General features: G+C 45.8%; 1 long non-coding RNA gene across 3 annotated transcripts; it reads left to right on the top strand.

Annotated features, from left to right (window-relative positions):
• The first annotated feature begins 328 nt into the window (after window positions 1-328).
• Window positions 329-14,070, top strand: LOC104911096 (uncharacterized). 3 transcript variants are annotated; one of them, XR_014883490.1, is made up of 6 exons: window positions 329-677; window positions 1,321-1,438; window positions 2,214-2,296; window positions 3,364-3,449; window positions 4,217-6,370; window positions 8,643-14,070. It is a non-coding gene; the product is annotated as an uncharacterized LOC104911096 (long non-coding RNA). The 3 variants fall into 3 exon arrangements; XR_014883488.1 differs by lacking the exon at window positions 2,214-2,296; XR_014883489.1 differs by lacking the exons at window positions 1,321-1,438; window positions 2,214-2,296.
• The last annotated feature ends 4,386 nt before the right edge of the window (window positions 14,071-18,456 follow it).

An 18,456-nucleotide genomic window follows, 5' to 3' on the forward strand; every position in this document is an offset into this window, starting at 1 on the left:
GCAGCTTTTCAAAGCTGTCCCAGGGCTCTGCACCCTCCCCAGTTGCTCAGCTCTCAGCTGGGAAGGTCTGGGTCATATTGCTGGGGCAATTGGACTTGAAAATCAAAGCTCAGCGTTTCTGCTCCAGCTCTTCCCTGTTCCTCACCCAGCCCACTCCAGCAAGGCATTCAGGGCAGTGAGCCAAGGACTTCTTTTCAATCACACTATTACCAAGAAGGACATGAAGCCTTCCAAGCTCAGGCTGATCGCATGTTTGTGCTGAACAGTGCTACTGTTTACAGATAAACAGAGCACAGTTCCATCTGTGTGCTGTGTGCAGAGCAGCATGGGTTGGGCTGACCTCCTGCTGCACCTCCCAGGCCTTCCGCTTGCCCTGCTTTCCACTGCTGGAGGTATTGCTGTGGCTGTTTTCCCTTCTGAGCCTCTCTGGGGAGGTGAACTTCAAGGCCTGCATAAATCTTGCAGGACTTGCTGACAGAGCCACAGCTGTCCCCAGGGTCTAGATGCCCTCAAGGCAGCAAAACGAAGAAAACTCCTGTGGCAGAGAAAGAGCATGTTCCCATCTGAAGGCTTCATGCTGAGCCTGGCTTGTGGGGCAGCGGTCCCAGGCTGCTTGTAGAGAATGTATCTGACTGACTAGAGTCAGTTCCCACTTGTGGTATCCCTGCCATCACGTGGTAAGTGCACATAGCTTACTATCCCATCCTTAATGTCTGTTTGACTAATCCTTGCTGTGTCAGCAGCTGCAAACACTGAGAAATGAGAGGTTGCACATCTTAGTATATGCTGTGTAGTTGGGAAACCTTCATTGCTTGCTAAATATGAGCCTCTCAGCTAATTGCAGGCCAGAGAGCTTCTCATCCCTAACCTCCTCTTGTCCTTTCCTTGGTTGCTATGTATGCTCAGCACAGTGCAGTCAGACTGACTGCATGCAGAATATCAGAAGGGAGCTTCTTTTATCTTGACCTCTTGAATATGTACCCCAACTCAGTTTGTAATGTAAGAGGTGAGCACAGCCCATACCAGAGGCAGAACAAGGCATGCTTCACCCCTCTGCCATGATCAGTGAAGCACTGGAACAGGTTGCCCAGAAATGTGGTGGATCTGGAGACACTCAAGTCAGGCTGGACGGAGTCTAAGCACCTGATGTAGCTGTAGGTGTTTCTGCTCATTGCAGAGCAGTTGGACTAGATGGCCTTTAAGAGTCCCTTCTGACTCAAACAATTCCACGATCAGTCAGCCATGGGCGGATGGATTATGTGAGCACCCTGATATGAGCTTTCAAGCTAAGAATGGGAACTGAGCCTAAATTTTGTTTAGTTCATACAGATGGGGCACAGTGGAGCTGATACTGCTGCAAGGAAGCTGAGGCTGCCAGCTCTTCACTGGCCTAGATGCAGCAGGATGGAGAGGAAGGTCACACCGCTGGGGCAGAAAGGTATTGCTGGGGAAGTCCTGCCGAGTGGCAATGGAAAAGTTCAGCCAGCCAAAATTCCCATTTCAGACTGGGAAAGCCAAGGGTGAGGAGCCAGCTGGGTGCTGCTGAGGCAGGGGTTGACCTTCATCCATCTTCTGTAAACTAACCAGTGTCTTGGATGATGTTCGTTACTTAGCTTTCCAAATCTGTGAGCAAGGCTAGAAAAGGATTTCTCAAGAGCAATAACAATGAGTGATTTCCTTCATCCTGTGCTCTCTTAATAAGTTTTTAAAACTGTGGTCAACTAGGGATCTTCCAGGTCAAAACTCAGCCTGCTTTTCCTTTAACTTTGCCCCAGTCCCTCCCTCACCATCCACAAGAAGCTCACTCTGCAAAACTCTAGCAGCAGCTTGACACATACTGAATTTGGCTTACTCACCTTTCTCAGTAATGCTGACTACAGTGGTGTTCAGCCAGGGTTTGTGAGGTTTTCTGCAGTGTGCTGAATGGTTCACCAGAGAATCTACGATCTCAGGTTTTTAGGTAGGCCCTCAACTAGAGAGTTACACTTTTAAATCTCACACACACACTTTGGTCTCTCCAGCTGCACTTAGACCTCTCTAAGATGAATAAAAGAGCTAGAGGTAGGTGCATGCCCCAGGGATAACCTCACACATGGATGTTAACCCAAATCCCAGACCTACATATGTATCTCATTTTTGTGATGAGGCAGAGAAAGAGAAGAAGGAATTTGATTCTTTCTCACTATGTCACTCCTGATAACTTTGGTTTCCAGTTTTTCCATGCGTGAACTGCAGATGCTTCTGAACCCAAGTGGATTTGATGTCCTGATATCCTAGCAAGCTCATGCAAATCTAGGTCAGTACATGAATGGCCAGTCTGAGCCCTGTCCACTCTAACTGGAGGACTCAACGTGACACAACTTTATGGGCATATGAGGAAAATAGTGTTTGACAAGTTATGATGCTCCTTCCAGATATACTAATTCCATCTCTTCACATCTCCTGTGCCAGGTTGCTTTTTCCACACCTCTGCTAACACTATGAGCCTTGTCTTTCATATCCCCATCAAGAGTGGATGTCCTGCTTGGGAATACAGTCATTCAGGTTGTGCATTGGGCTGTAGGCTTAGTTTCTGATCTTGTTCTCAGAGCAGATGTTGTGTACCACATTCTCAATCATTTTCTTGAAACTTCTTTGAAATTTAGTTTAGAGTAACCAGATACAAATTGGCTCCCCATCTATATTCAGCTTGGTACATTGAAAGTCCGAGTGAAAGCTGACCTTAGGCACAGCAGCTGTCTCGCCCCCCAGTAAGTTACAACTTTTTTCATAATTGTTACACTGACATGAATTTTCTTGTGTGACACCAAGGTTTGCTACTTTCCCTTCTTATTCTTCTGAATGAGCAAGGGTTGAATGGGAGTGGAGACCCCGAAGCCCTCTGGAGGTTGTTGCAGGTCAGGACTGAGACCTGTAGGGCTGGCACTGCACCCCTTGATGATCCTTCTCCTCCTTTGGGAGACAGCACCATGAGAGCCTCTGTGAGAGCATGACACACCCAGGGGCATATGTGTGGGAGGAGAAAGCCACAGTGTGGTGCTGCAAATGCAGTGCTCAGGAGAATTCAACACCTTGACAGTCAATGGCACGTTCAGTTCTCAGCCCCCTGGTGTCTCCCATGTGCGGCTAATCACTTACAACCAGGCATCCCCTCCTTGGCCTTCACTACTGACGTGGCCCTCCTCTTTACAGCTCTACTAGAGCGTGTTCAAGTTTCTGTCAGAACCAGAAACATGCCACACGCTGTTCTAATCCCTTTAGCAGTGCACAGACTCAAGCAGCTCTCCAATAAAAGAGTGAGTGCCACCCTGAACTTCCCTATTTCGTCACAGTCAACAGGATTTTTTTCCCTCTCTTTCACAGCACAGCAGTAACTTAACACGTCTTTGATGCACCGGCTGGCCTTTGTCTCATCCACAGGCTGATGGAAGCACTGAGGGCAGCAGTGGGTAAGGGATGCTCAGCTACGGGGACATGGGGAAAAAAGGCTTCCCCTGTAGCCATCTCCATCAGCCCACAGCAGAGGGAGAGAAGGAGGAGATCTTTTCCAAGCCAATCACCTCTCTGTGCTTCCCAAAGTGCAGGTTGCATATGTGTGTATGGCACAAGGCACTCACCTCCATGAGCTGGAGCACAGTGAGGCACAGGTAGGTGCTGCCATCTCAGCAGAGCAGCAGGGGCTGGGACTCCCCAGCTCACCCCTGTGAGGTTTACAATTTGTACATCCTCAGACAGATGGGGCTGCCTGGTTGCGCAGCAATGCCATACAGGATGCAGCAGCAGCCCTGCTGAGCAGCATATTTTTTCCTTTGCACCTTGCAAATCACAGCCAGCAATGGGGACAAACAAGTTTGGTTTTTTTCCTCCTGTATTTAGGAAATCTCTCTGCCATAGCTCTTCTTTCTTCACCAGCCAAGTGTGCTCTGGGATACTTGATGCTCCATGAAAATGGCAGTGGTGATGGAGGCTGCAACCTCTCCCACACCTCATGCGTATGGCTGCACCTGTGTGTGTCACGGAGCGTCCCAGCAGCTGTGAGCTTACAGGTGGCACTGAGAAACACAGGATTCTCAGAAACAGCACTGGAAGTAACACTCTTGAGCACAGTCCCATTGTTTTTTAAGGGTCTAGAGAGGGTTGTGTGTACATATACACGCAATGTGCATTAAAAACACACACCGTGTGACACCAGCCAGAATGGTTGTTTTCCTTTCAGGATGGTGACCCTGTCTGAGGGAAGCTGATGAAGCCCTACAGGAGGGAGATCTGAGTCATGAGAGCCTTCTCATGGAAATTTACTTCCTGGCCTCCTTTCTGCTGCACACTGAGAACAGAAGATGAACTAGGACGTGGTAGAGGGAAGCTGCAATGTTATGCGCTCTCTGGAGCACAATAAGCAGTTTTTGTTCCTATAAAACATGCAGTGCTTCGGTATCTTTGCTCTTTCCTGCTTCTCATTCCTCCCCTTTGCCCTCCTTGCTCCTAGCCCAGCTCCGTGGTGGCTGGTCACACATCCATTCAGCAACTTGCGAGGTCCCATCATTTATAATTCTTAGACACACAAGCTGCCACTTTCACATACGGAAATTCCCAAAGGTCAGAGAAGGGAAATGGTTAATTCCTTTTATTCAATACCTAACCTCCCCCTCATCCCCCACTTTCCACCCCCACCCTGTGTGAACAGGAAGCTTGAAAAGGAAAAGCTTTCTGAATCCAGCAGCTGGGAATGGAGGAATCCTGGAACTTTATGCTGCAGAAGTTCGGAGACAACAATAAAGGTTCCCTCCTCCCACCCCCATCCAAATAGCAAGTATATATATAAAGTAGTTATCTCTTCAAAAAAACATATGGGGGATGGGAGGGTCAAAATCACAGCAGGCAAGTGTTGAATTGACTGAAGCTCCAGCAAGAAGAAGGAGACCCCTGGGCATGCAGACCTGACTGTACCATCAGCTTGGTAAGCTGGAAGCATTGGGAAGAAGCCTAACCAGATGGTGCTCATACAGGTGTAGTTTGTGACTTGGCCTTGTTTGCACTGCTCTCTGAAACGCTACATGATGTGGTGTGGACCTGAATCTCACACACAGGGTTGTTGCTCCCTATAGGACTGGCCACAGACACCAGCTTTCAGACCTTTCAGATGTGGAAATGACTAAAACTTAATCCATCTTTGGATTTTTCCTACCAGAGCAGGAAGATGAGGGTGATTTTCTTAGAAATAACCAGAGTGGCTGCCAGGATTGATGGTTTATTTAATAAAGTGTCACTGCTGCAGCTGCATGGAGGTGGGAAGAGCTGTGGGTCTCCTTGGAGGAAAAAGGTGCCTGGAGTGATGCTGTGTAGGTGCCCTAGTGTCAGTTTGTGGCCCATCTTGTCTCAGTTTGCCCTCATGAAGCCTACAGTAGCAAATAGATGCACACAGGCATTGCCCACTGTTGCACAGCCATGTAGTGATGGGCTTGTCCTGTGAACCCTAGTGTACTGCCAGCCCCACAAAGGGCTTTCACAACTGGAGATGGCAGTGTCAACAAAGAGAACAATCCAGTGGCCAAGCTGCCTCTCCATTTGTAATTCTAAATCTCCTTCTGCAAGACCCAAAGCCATGCCTGCATTTGGCTTATAATAAAATTAATTGTGTTCTTTGTATATTCCCTTTTTGAATCTTGGCCAGGATCTCATTACATCCCAGGAACACATTCTTGAGCCACCTGAATGCAGCCGCTGCTCCTTCGCAGGGCTTTTTCTCCCACCACTGCCACAATGCTGCTTGCTGTTCCCCCACATCCAGCCCTGATGGACTCATGACTGGTGGGGCTACGTGTCCAAGTCCCACAGCCTATTCATTGCTTTCTTCCACTCAGGGCCAAATCAGTGCATGGGATTGTGAGCTGCAGCCCTTAGAGGGCAGGCAAAGCTGTGGTGTGCTGGAAGGGGAAGTAGCAATTGCTGCCTGAGTCACAGTTGATGTAAATACTGCATCATATTTGACAACTGCTCTAAGGCAAATCTTCATTAGTAGTATTTTGTTTTACTTCAGGGACTGCTTTCTGAATTTTTCATTTTTTTTCCCCCCTCTCTTGTTTGTAACATCCCCTTTGAACTTGCGACAATAAAATTTCCTTCCCCACTGATTTAGTCCTTTTCCACTTGGCACGCATGGACATTTTCCCTGCTGTTTCTATGGAACCAAAGTCCCCATGAGTCCTTTTTGTTTACTTCCTTGTAAGCAGTTGAACATCATTGGTGAGGTCAGGGGAAGGTGTGTGGCTCTGAGACTAGCGAGAGCAATGCCGGCAGCACCAGTAGGCTGTAAAATAACCCAGCCTCGACACCTATCCCATCCACAGGCTCATGCCATAAGGATGCCAAGGTATTTGCAAAATACAAGAAAGAAAGCTAAATAGAAGATTTCCTTCTGAAATCATTTCTGTTCACATTCTTCCTCAGCTTTGGCTCTCCTGTCACTCAGTTCTCATCCACCTCCATTCTGACTGCAGTGCTGATAAGCAATTTCCATTAAAAATTAGCTTAGAAATAGACAGTGGTTTCGAGAATACTTTTTTTAAAAAATCCTTATTGTCATGCACTGTGCAATTGCTCCCTAGCACTGCTACAGCTGCAGCCCCTTAGCCCAGGCAATCTCTCTCTGAGCAGGGGACCTGCAGGATTTAAACTGGATATAAGGAAGAAGTTTTTTACAAAGGGTGGTGAGGCACTGGAACAGGTTGCCCAGAGAGATAGTTGATGCCCTGTCCCTGGAGGCACTCAAGGTCAGGCTGGATGGGGCTCTAAGCACCCTGATGTAGCTGTAGGTGTCCCTGTTCACTGCAGGGGAATTGGACTAGATGACCTTTAAAGTCCCATCCAACTCAGACAATTCTGAGAGTCTATGATTCTGTGATTCCTTCTCTTTGGTGCAGCCTTGGAACCAGGACCGATTGCTGTCCCCAGCTGGATATATCATCACAGTGCTGCCACCACTGGTCTCCTCTGCAGGGGACAACCACTCCCAGATGGTATGGGCAGCTTTGGTCATTAGACAAGGGAGAAATAATGGGTCCACCAACACATGTTGTGGCTCAGAGTAAAAGAAAAGGGAAGAGAGCAATGGTGGGGAAGTGAAGGATATAGCTGAAATCTAACCTTCATCACATCTTCCATATTTCACCTGTGCCCAGTGACTCAATTGAACACAAAAGCCCTTCCACATTAACCTCAGAAAAAAACAGAGTGTTCAGTATCTTAAAGATTAAAGCAGTTTGGTGATGGAAATAGGAAGCCGCTGAAGAACCGACTAATCATGTTTCTTTGTACTGGCTCTTGCAATAATATAGCAATGAAAGACTTTTCACTTCCTGAGTTCCTCAATATACTTCCTCTTACCTAATATCTTTGTTATGTGAATACAATTTCTGTTCCCATGAACAAGGAGGATGCTTCTTATTGGTTTCCAAACACTACTGAGAAGCTGAGACTATGTTTTTTTGAGTAATTACATTCAGGTCTGTCTGTTGTGACATAGAAATTACTTATATTTTTCTCATAATAGTCTTCAAATTCCAGCCATCTAGGTAGGGTGGGACAGAAAGGACAACGTGTGTGGTGCCTGGGCACCTTTGGAGGACAAGGCCTATTTTTAGAAGTGACATCACTATTTACAGACCTAAATCCAAATGACTTTCTCAAATGCTTCAGACCAGATATTCAAAAAGAGTCAGATGTTTCATATCGAGGGATATCAATGGCAATTACATGCTAATGTTTCTTGGACTGTGGTTGGAAAGTAGAGTCAGAGCTCTAAATCACAGAGGCATTTTTGGAGGCGTAACTCAATGTTGATCTCAGCTGTGACAGTGTAAGGCCAGTGCAGGGGATGCAGAGAGTTGGGCTGGGGCTGAGGCTGTGGGGAGGAAGTCCACCAGCTTGTTTGTGCTCTCTGGAAGGCAAGCATAATTCACCAAACAAATGTCAGGAGGGTCACATCCCACTCTCCTGGCAGCGAGGAAAATTAAGCAGAGAAGAAACCTGTCTCAGAGGTGGTGTACGAGGCTGAGTCTTCCAAATGTTTGCAAGACTGTGGACTGAGAGCTGGGGCTCAGCCCTGTCTTTGATCCTGGCCCTTGTTTTGTGCTGCATTGATGGTTTCAGGGAAACCCACATTTTGCAGAGAGAGGTGGTTCACCAGGAGCTGTGGCATAAGGGGATGGGTATAACAGACAGATGGCCCATTTTCTGGCTGTGCTTAACTCAGCATGGCTGCAGGTGTCCTGCGTTGTGTGTTGAGGAGTATTGCTGTGGCAGGGTGACTCAGGCTGGCTTGTTGATCCAGCAAAAAAACTGACGCACCAAAAAAAAAAAAAAAAAAAGGAAAAATCTTCCATCAGGTCTTTCAGTAGCCCGCAGGTTTGTTGCTTTCAGTGCAAGGGAGGTGCCAGGAGTGCACTGCTAGGAGCGGGCAGGAAGAGCAGGACCACCCCTTTCAGCAGCAGCCCACCATCAGATCAGATTAAGCCCAAATGGGAAACTGCACCCTGAGGGTCAGCAGATAGTGCTGCACAGCCAGAGTCCCCATTGTTCGGGTCTATTTTCATGGGTATAACTCTGCTAGTGCTAACACTGTTGTCTCTGCTATATCTTCATAGGTCCCAGAGAAAAGCAAAGGATTGCTGGCTTAGAAGAAAGCTTGCTTCCCGGGTTTTGGTGTTAGCTGAACCACACAGAGGACTGGCTGTGACCAGACAAAAAAACAAAATGGCCTTGCTGAATTAAGCCAGACAGAAGAAAGAAACCCCCCAGAAAATCATGTCCTAATAGGTAAAAGGGTAAGAGTGAGAGAAGGAAAGCTTGGGAGCATTGGTAAGGAAACAAGAGCTCCAGGATAATGTAATCAGGACATCCTTCAACCAATTACAGCACATGCACATTATCTGCAGATCTTACCCTTGGTGTTATTCAGCTCATATGCTCTCAATTCACTACAAAAAGCAAAAAATGAGGATGATCTGAGAACCCACCCTTTCTGTCCTCAACCCTAGCTGACAGCACAGGTAATGACTTATTTTCATTCCTATATATTTTATGCCAATCTGATAAATGTTCCCAGCAATGTCAGTGACAAAACACCAGACAGTAGCAGAAGCTGAGGGTCCCCTCTCAGCAGCAGCCCCAGGGTGGTTGCTGCTGGAAGGGAGGTGCTGAGAACCTGGCCAGATATTCAAGCTTTCATTTGTTTTGCTGCCCCACTTAATCCTCACAGCGTCTGAAGCCAGAAACGCTTCACTTAGATTAATGAGCCAAACTAAAACAAACCTGCAGGCTTCAAGCACATGAGCTCCAGTTTAACACTGTGAGACCTGCCACCACAGTAGCTTAGCTGTGACACAGCTCACCGAGAGGAAACCTCCTTTTTTCCCCTTTTGGGCTTTTCTCCAGAGATGAGGGGCTGGTGAGAGGATCTGAGGACTGAAATCCATTGAGGTTTGTGCTGCTGTTGCCACCTAAATGCCCACTCGCAGCTGAGGTGGGCTGTTAGATCATAGAATCATAGAATTATTAAGGTTGGAAGGACTACTAAGTTCATCTAGTCCAACCGTCAGTCCATGCCTGTGACTGCTCTAGCATGTCCCTCTCTGCCACATCTGCCCTGTTCTGGACCACCTCCAGGGACAGTGACTCAAGTACCTCACTGGGCAGCCTGTTCTGATACCTCACTATTCTTTGTCAGAAGAAATCTTTTCCTAATGTCCAACCTGAACCTACCCTGGTACAACTTAAGGCCATTAGGTGCCCACCATGCAGCCGCACTGAGCAGCTGTTGGAGGAACTCTGGGCAAAAAGTCATCAATTCTGACTTAACATTAAGCAAAAATATCTCACTGGTCTCATTTTGGAGTAGCTCCTGCTTTTTTTCTCATGTTGGTAAAAGAACTTCACTGCTTTATGTTTATGGTGTATAAAGGGGTCCAAATCTCTCCTTCCTTTGTTTCTCAGAGATCCTGCCCAGATATTTTAGGAAATCCCAGACAAATTAAGCAAAAGGCTGAGCTGCAAATGAAAGAAAAAGGGATGTGAGTGAAGGCAGCAAGTAAACAAAACAAAAAAAAAACCAGTTTTTTAAAAGAGGCTAAAAAAATTCATGTCAAGGAAGAAAGGGGGAAAAGGGAAGGAAGGAAAGGAGCTTCCCTCCTGCCAAGTGCACACAGCAAGCTCCACTCTCTCAGAAGTGTTATTTCTAGCCAAAGCCAAATGAAATGTCTGAACTGAAATGAAAACATCAATTTTTGAGATTGGCTCTGCACATTGCCAGCACAGAGGTGATGAGAGGCTACCAGTAAGGAAGGTGGGGAGCAGGAAAGGAAGCTTGAAAAGCTTGAAAATAACTATCAGCTAATTTTGACTACAAAAAGGATTATCCTAGTTTAGAATGATTGCTGCGATGCTATAGAGGGCATTTTTCCTGATATTTCTATTTGAAAGTGCAGAAAAAGGAAGTGCAGCTCCTTCCATCTGCAAATAAGTCTTTGCGCATGGCAAAGTACTGCCAGGCACTCTGTTGCCGAAATACGTTGCCAAAAGCTGGGCAGCTGCCTCCAAGCAAGCAGAGAGCAGCTGCTGTCACCTCGGGCATCTCTTCCACAATTGCAATGGGAATCCCTATGGGCAATCTCCATGGGCAATCTCCAAGTTTTGCATCCAGGCATGGGAATCCCCAGGCCTTTTAGGAAGAGCAAGTAGCAGAAAATCCTCCTAAATCCCATGTGCTTTCTCCTCCCTGGGAATTCTCTGCTCGTAGGCATCCCCACAGCATAGGAGTTCCATGAGGCTCCCTCCTGCTTGTGCAGTGAAGGAAGCTGGATGGAATTTCCCCTGTCATGCTGACACCCAGGCACCATGCTGTGCACTACAACATCTCTTTGCTGATGAGCATGAGCTCGGCACAATTTCACCACAGTCAGAAGAGTCCCTGGAAAAAATGGAAACAGAACTCAGGCCAAAAATTTCCTGCAAACAGAGTGCTAGGATCATTGGGCCATATCTCTTATTTGCATTAGTGCAAATCAAGACGTGTGTTTACTGTGCATAGCGTGAGGAGCTGAAATGGAGGAAGATCAGAACCTAGGTTTAACTAACACCAGAAGTTGTATTTACGTCAGCCAGAAAAGAGTGTCTTTGCTTGGATATTGTATTCAGGGTGTTCTGTAGTTCTGAGGTTTTATTTTCCTTTTCCTAACCATAAAAAATAAAATGAGATTGACATAAAGATAAGAACCTGAGCCAAGGGGGCTGGCACTGGCTCCCGGCCAGCTGCCCAACTCCTTCCCCGTCACTTCCTGGGGCAGCCAGGCACTGCAGGAGGCACTGCCCACCAGCAGCACACCTAGGGCAGGTGAGCCCACACCACATCCTGCTTTGCTCTCCACCACTGCCACCCCAAACCCAAGAAGCAGCAGTTGTGCTGATTTTCTCAAGTCCTAAAAACAGCTCTTGGAAAAGCAAAAGAGCAGAGAGTTAGACACTTAAATCAGGACATTTGCTCACGAGGAGCTGACTCCTTCAGATCCAGAAGAGACACAGCTGTGCTGTTTTACTACCACGAGCAGGATATTATTTATATGCACAGAAATACATCTTTTTAAACTCATATTTCAGGCATCTGTGTTTACTCTGCTGCAAGCAGGTCAAGTTAGGAAGCGTTCTAATTCATGCTGACATATACTGAAAGTTGTTCACTGTTTCTGCTGGAAGTCTCTGAAAAGAAAATACAGTGCTTGGGAATTAATACCAGAAGGGAGAACGTCATGTTAAGGCAGGGAAGGACAAGTTCTACCTGTGAGGGCAGGATGCAGCCATGGCCATGGGGTGCCTCTGGAGAAAGGTACATCTTTCTGTATCTACGTGCCCCAAACTTTGAGGTGTCACAGCTGCATTAATGTCAACCCAGCAGCATCAGCCACCACAGGACTTTTAGCTGCAGGATCACCCATTCCTTTCCACAAGTACTACAGAAGATAGATGCTTTATGTGCCTTCCAAACAACACATCACTTACACAGCAGGCAGTGGTTAGGCCACGAAGCCACAGATGCCTTCCTATGAAGTCCTTTTTCTAGGCTACATCTCCCTGAACTCCTTCCACAAAGCTAATGAAAGACTGATTTACAGGGACAGTGTTTGTGTACACAGTTCTGTTGCTAGAGATTGGCCATGGTGACAAAAGATTTCTGCAGCAGCCTGGTCACAAAAATGATTTCAGGGACTCTAAGATACCAGCTCCACAAAGAAACGTTCCCATGGCTGGGTGCTGTATCAGCCATGAGAAATGACAGCAATATATCTGCCTAAGCAGGACTGCTAGGTGCCGCTCCAGAGATAAGCCTTCTCACCAGCCCAGCACACATGTACATATATCACAATTTACTACAGTTTTCACTTGGGAAAACAGCTATCAGGAGCATCCACCGTATGCAAAGTCCCACAGTTCCCACAGGTTTCTGACAGAACTGGGGCCAGAACTGTACTGTCCCCTGCAGTTGCTGAGTCATGCACCTCAGTCCTGAGGAACATGCAGGGTCACTGCCATCCTGGGGACAGCTGCTCTTCTATCTGTGCTGGGGATGGCCATGAGCTCCCAGGCAAACAGATCTCCCCTGTTAGGTTGGGACAAAAGTAATCACCAACTTCTCCCTAACGGCACTCTTGCAAAACGCGCCTGAAAGGGCTAGCCCTGGGAAGCCACTGCACCGCAGCTTTTAACCACTCTTTTTCTGGACCTGATCTGTGGTCATGCTTGCAATAGCTGTGTCACAACTTGCCATAGCTGTGATGCTCCATGAAGCAGGAAGAACTACCAGCTGCAAGAGGTGCCCCCACCACCTGGATTTAACCTCTGGCTCTGGGGCTCTGGCTTACAACAGCACGAAGCAGAGAAAATCTGCAATATATAACAATAGCAGTGTGTTTCAGAGGTGAAGACATCCTTTTGCATAAGTAATTGTAGAGATGTCTTCCAGCTCAGCAAGTCTCCCTAACCTCTGGCCAGCATCAGGCCAGCTGAAAGAGTCCCCCCAGCTCTGGAAACAGCAGCTCTGGCACTAGTAATGTCAAACAACAGTATTAGGACCCCGAGGCTCTCAAAGATGATGCAAAGTCTAGATGGGTCGTCTGCTAATGTCCAAAAAAGTTTGAAATCCTACAGCCACAGCAGCGTGGCCACACTTCACTGTGTCACTCAGAGGCTGCCAGGCTCTGCATGCAGAAGTGAAAGAAACTATGAGAAAAAGCACTTCACAGCCTGCTCTGACATACACCAGCCTTCCCAGAGACAGCTTTAGCTACTGCTCGCTCTCCTCCTGTGCCCCCTCAACGCATGACTCACTCCGCCACACGTCCGCCGCACGCCTGGCCAGCAGAACCCTGCAGAGGTGCTCCTCCACGGCGCGGGCGAGATCTCAGGCGACGCCCTGCTGGGATGCCGCTTCCAGGGGCAGTGAGCGGGCTGCTTTCCCAGGCTGCTGAGTGGCGTGGTTGTGTCTGTTAGTGTTTATGTCTTTCTCAAAGTAAACTACATGCAGAAAAAGACCTGAGGAAATGTTGGCAGAGGTGGGTAGCATCCCTTTGAGAGTTGAATTGTTATTTTCTCACCAGGTGCCTGGTTTTTTTCCTTGTGACCATTAGCAATATTTCTAGAAAAAATGTGCCCTTTCTCTGTCCTCTACTACAAGAGCTCTGAAGGCACAGACAGTGAAGAGTACTAGCAAACTTTTGGGATGTGCCTTCTCCAAATGCCTTTCTATACAGGGATCTATTCCTCCTTACTAAATTGCATACACTTCTTCCCAGAGCAGGTGAAAAACGCAGTCGTGATTTCGTACTATTGTACCTAATAGTGACCACGATTGCAACAAGGTGACGATGCTGGTTTAGTTGATGTTGTCCTACCTGTCAAGTCAGGATGGGAAGCAGGCTCAGCAGCTGTTTGGACATTTCTGTTTTGTGTGACCAGGAAAGCATATGCTATATTCAAGGATTTAAATTGTAAATTATAATAAAACTCTTTCATCTCTCAATTAAACACGTCTCCAATCTATTCAATTGCATTACTACATGCTGACAAGGGGAAATCTTGCTTTCCCAGTTTCATGTCAGAATCACCAGAGATAAGATTTAAAATATTTAATCCCAAAATGTATCAGCTCTGTATATAAGCTTGCTTGCAGAGTGAAGGACAACAGAATGCCTGGAGTCTATTCAAAGTGGGTCTGAATCAGGCTGCAAATAAACAATCCCATAGAGAGTCTGAGTGACGCTCCTCTCTTCTGGCTTTGACCACCATCTCATTAGCCCTGCAGCATCCTCCATGTGTGCAAGTGTTGTCACTGCCCAGGTGAAATTCCTCTGACTCTTAGCCTGCCCATTTAAACACATCAGTCCCCTCTCAACACAATGTCAAGGACAGAGGATAAAAAGAATCCTTCCCCTATGCCAGCACAGTAATGGGCCTCAGTAAATAACCTTATTTTATCTCTGACTTCACCTGTCTGTCCCACCCATTTATGGCCAAAATCACAAGCAAGAGCACAGGTTATGGAACCAGTTAGCATGGGAATACAGTAGTGAAATAAGCAACAAACACTGGATTCCAGGTCAGAGAAAGGTCTTTCTTTTGCCTCATTGCATAGTTGAAAATACTTCCCACAAACAACATGGAGTATTGGCCATTGTGTGAGCTTAAGCTGCTCTAAAGATTTGCAGTGTCTCCTCTTGCTACATTCTCCAGTCTCTCAGGAAAAAAAATATAATATATATATATTTCATATATATATGAAAGGTAAAATGTTACCATCCAAGTTAAAAAGGGTAGTCAAGCGTCACTGCTTAGCATTTTCTAAATCCCTCCTTATTTCCCCCCCAAAAAACCCAACAGTCTTGTATAAAGAGGATGCTAAGGAGCTCTGTGGAGGGGGAATCAATGAACTTCAATGAAACTCTGCAGGGAGTCCCAGGGAAGTTCCCTGCATTGCTGATGTAGCAGCTGCATCTTCTGGAAATCTCAAGACACTATTCACAGGTGACTGCTGCTGGAAAGGCAGCCAAGTCTTTCCTTGAACTGTTGCTGGGTTACCTTTGTCCTGAAGGGTCCTAAAAGTGACGCCACACTCTTTTCTCAGGACATGGGATGTGGCTTCAGAATGTGGCTGGCACATTCATGGCAGAGGTCAGTGCTAGCATAAATCCTACACAGGTAAAATAACAGCAGAAGAAGCTGCTCTGGGTGTAGAAGAAACAATCTGATCCCCTGGAAATGTATTGCTATTGCTGTGGGCTTCTTCTAGACGGGCTCCTTAACTCTGTGTTCACCATTCATTGCATCTCAAATGCATTGCAAGAGAATGTCCTATCTTTAGCCATAAAAATCTCCACAAAAAGAGCTGATTCCAGCTTTCTTCTTCTATCCCACACTTCCCTCCAGCTCTTACATCCATGTGATCTCTAGCCAGCAGTTGGAGATGAGGATTTTTGAGATACTCCTACAATGATTTAAACTGCAGGCATATAAAAGACTGAGACCATACAATGTATCTGATGAGCTGTACACAAACGTCCAGAGAAGGGAAACAGAAAGTCGCTGGGTTCTGCTTACATTTCCTTGCCTGCCCCTGGGTTGCTTAGAGTGTGCTCCAAGCTTAATTTAGCAGTGCAGTATTAGGCAAACGGCTAACTAGCTGCTGTTTACAGACCTCCACATAACATTATTCTCCTATACGTGTGCAAACTTCAGCAGGAATCAAGCCTTAAATCTTGTCCAACAATCTGTACAACCTGGCATCTAACCTTTGCACTGTATTTTCCATACGGCACACTGACCTGACCAGGTCCCCTCTGACAAGAAGTGCAAAAACATCCAATGTCTTATATTAGTAAGGATACCAGGAGACACCACTTAGCTCATTGCATTTCATACAGCTTGCAAATGCCTTGTGGCAGCTTCTAACCATTGGAGTTACTCTTTTTTTTTTCCTAGCAGTCACTAAAGCCAAACAATTTAGATCTTCTGTAGAACTTGTCAGTTGGAGAAGATAGTCTGATTTCTGAGTGGTTTTGAGTGGAGCCAGGAGTTGGAATCAGTGATCCTTATGGTTCCCTTCCAACTCTGGATATTATATGATTCTATGTCTCTATCCAATTTGAAGTGCTTCTTTCCCAACCACACTGTATCTATAACCTCCACTTCCAGCCTCATGTCTGAGATTTCTGCACAGTGATAAGTCTGTAAATGTTCCTCCCCATTTCCCTTTGACCTGTCTTGTTTTGTTCTCAATCCATCCTTCTCTCTCACACGCACGGATTTTATCTTTCTGTCTATAGCATCCTGAATTTCATCACTTCTCATTACTTGGCCTTGAGTCATTCTTATTCCTGCCTAAGGAAGGAAAAAGATTTGCCATTAAATAGAGGGGTGGAAAGATGGTCTAACTCGAAATTGAGCCCTCTTGAGCAGCCGTTCAAGCTACCCAAAATGCCATCTTGATCTGAGGAGGAGGAAATCCCTCTGAGTGACAGAAGACAAAACCTTTCACCACATTATCTAGGAACCATGTGGAAAAGGGACCTCTATTCTTGAAGTCTTGATTTTATCAAAAAGCAGCATTTTTCACAGTTCACAGATTTTGATTCTTTACTGGGCTCAGAACTGAGTGGGTGACTATTTTTGAGACCAAGGGTAAACATAATCATCTAGGTAAAATGCTAGTTTTTCCATAGAAGCTACACATCTTCAGTATATTGGCAAAACCAGCAATGAACATACGGTTCATTTTGGAAATGAAGATGAATGACAAGTTTAAAAGAATGCAGAATTTAAAATATTGCTCATGCTATCCTCCTAGTGCTGGACTTTTTCCTGACAGATTATGACAAATTATTCTGAGAGAAATTTCAGCTCAAAAACCACCAATCAGTTAATTAGTATCTAAAATGTGAATCATAGTTTTCACCCAAGAAGGAAAAATTCCTAAAAATTTATTGGGAAGAGTTCCAGCCATAACATCCTGAGAAATATATTTGTTCATGTCCTCTCCAGAGCCTCACTGAGTTACATGGGAAGAAGCTTCTCAGGGAGACCAGGTCCAGCAGGGCTACTTGGCTATGCAGCCAGCTGGACAGTGGGATTTTGATGTGACACCTCCAAGCAGCATTTTGCACATGGGAAGAGTACCTGGGAATTTGAGGATTATGACTTAAGACTGAAAGACAGGTATAGGAGAAGGACCCAGAAGATCATACTGGAATCCCTACGTGGGGCCAATCTGTCTGATTCTATGCACCTTCGTGTCAGCCTAGGTACAGTGCTTCACTTCTGCATTTAAGTATTTATATTTGTGTGGACTTTTTTCCTTTGTCTTCTGGACCATTACATCCCAGTCTGTGCCTTGTTTAGCACAGATATCACCAGAAAGCTAGCAGATTGAAATAATCACCTCTTAGCCTTATGACTTGACAACTTGTCTCTAAAAGTGAAACTGGCAGAAAGATAAGAAATCAGATGTATCATTCAGAGTTCAAATGACCATTCTTCTATCCCACTTGCAAACCAGTTCATTTTTACAGAAAGAAAATTTTGCGGAAAGCTTTCTCTTAAAAACTATTACTTCCCAAGAAAAAAGACGCATTGTCAGTAGAACAACAGCCTCATCAAATGCGAACAGATTCAGCTTTTGCACTCTATCTAATCACTTACACAAAGTTTATACGTCGCATGTTGCAAAAGAGTAACGTGTTCCAAATAAGAATTCTTGAGAAAAAGAGGCCTTCCTTGCCAACCCATCCCCCTCCTCATGGTGAATGCTTTTCTTAAGAGCTTCAGGAACTGGAATTTCTCAAAGCAGTGTTGCATCAACACAATCTAGTGGCCCCCACCCGCTCCCCGCTAACATTTCGATTAAAATTACAGAAAGCATGTGTTGCACAATGCAAAGACACTTGACTTCTTTCCTTTATAGCCTGTGCAGAGGAAAGCCCCGCTCTTTTGTTCCCTCATTTCAGCTCAAGCCTTGGACATTCCAGTAAATAAATACAGTACTCACGCTGGAGAGGGACATCAAACGTCTTCAAATAATCTGTACTTTACTTAATTATTTTGTACCAAAAAGGCCGATGAATGGTCTTTTCTACTTCTGAGGCTTAAGGAGGTATTCATTATTTAATATTTATTGAGTAATACCAGATTTCCTATTCCTGGAACTTTCTCATTCTTGTAATACTTGTCTTAGTGCAAGGATATGTGAGTGTTTCCCCAAATCTGCATCCATCAGCCAGGCAGGAAAGACAGCATGGGGTGAAAACTAGTGAAAACTAGTAGGTGATAGGGAAAAGGGAAATTTCAGAGTCTAAGTCTAAGGAACACAGAAACAGAACACAGTAGTTTTTTCTCCTGGTTGAAGACCTTACTAGTTAGACA

The sequence above is a fragment of the Meleagris gallopavo genome, chromosome 5 (assembly GCF_905368555.1).
Source record: "Meleagris gallopavo chromosome 5, MGAL_WU_HG_1.1, whole genome shotgun sequence".
NCBI lineage: Eukaryota > Metazoa > Chordata > Aves > Galliformes > Phasianidae > Meleagris > Meleagris gallopavo.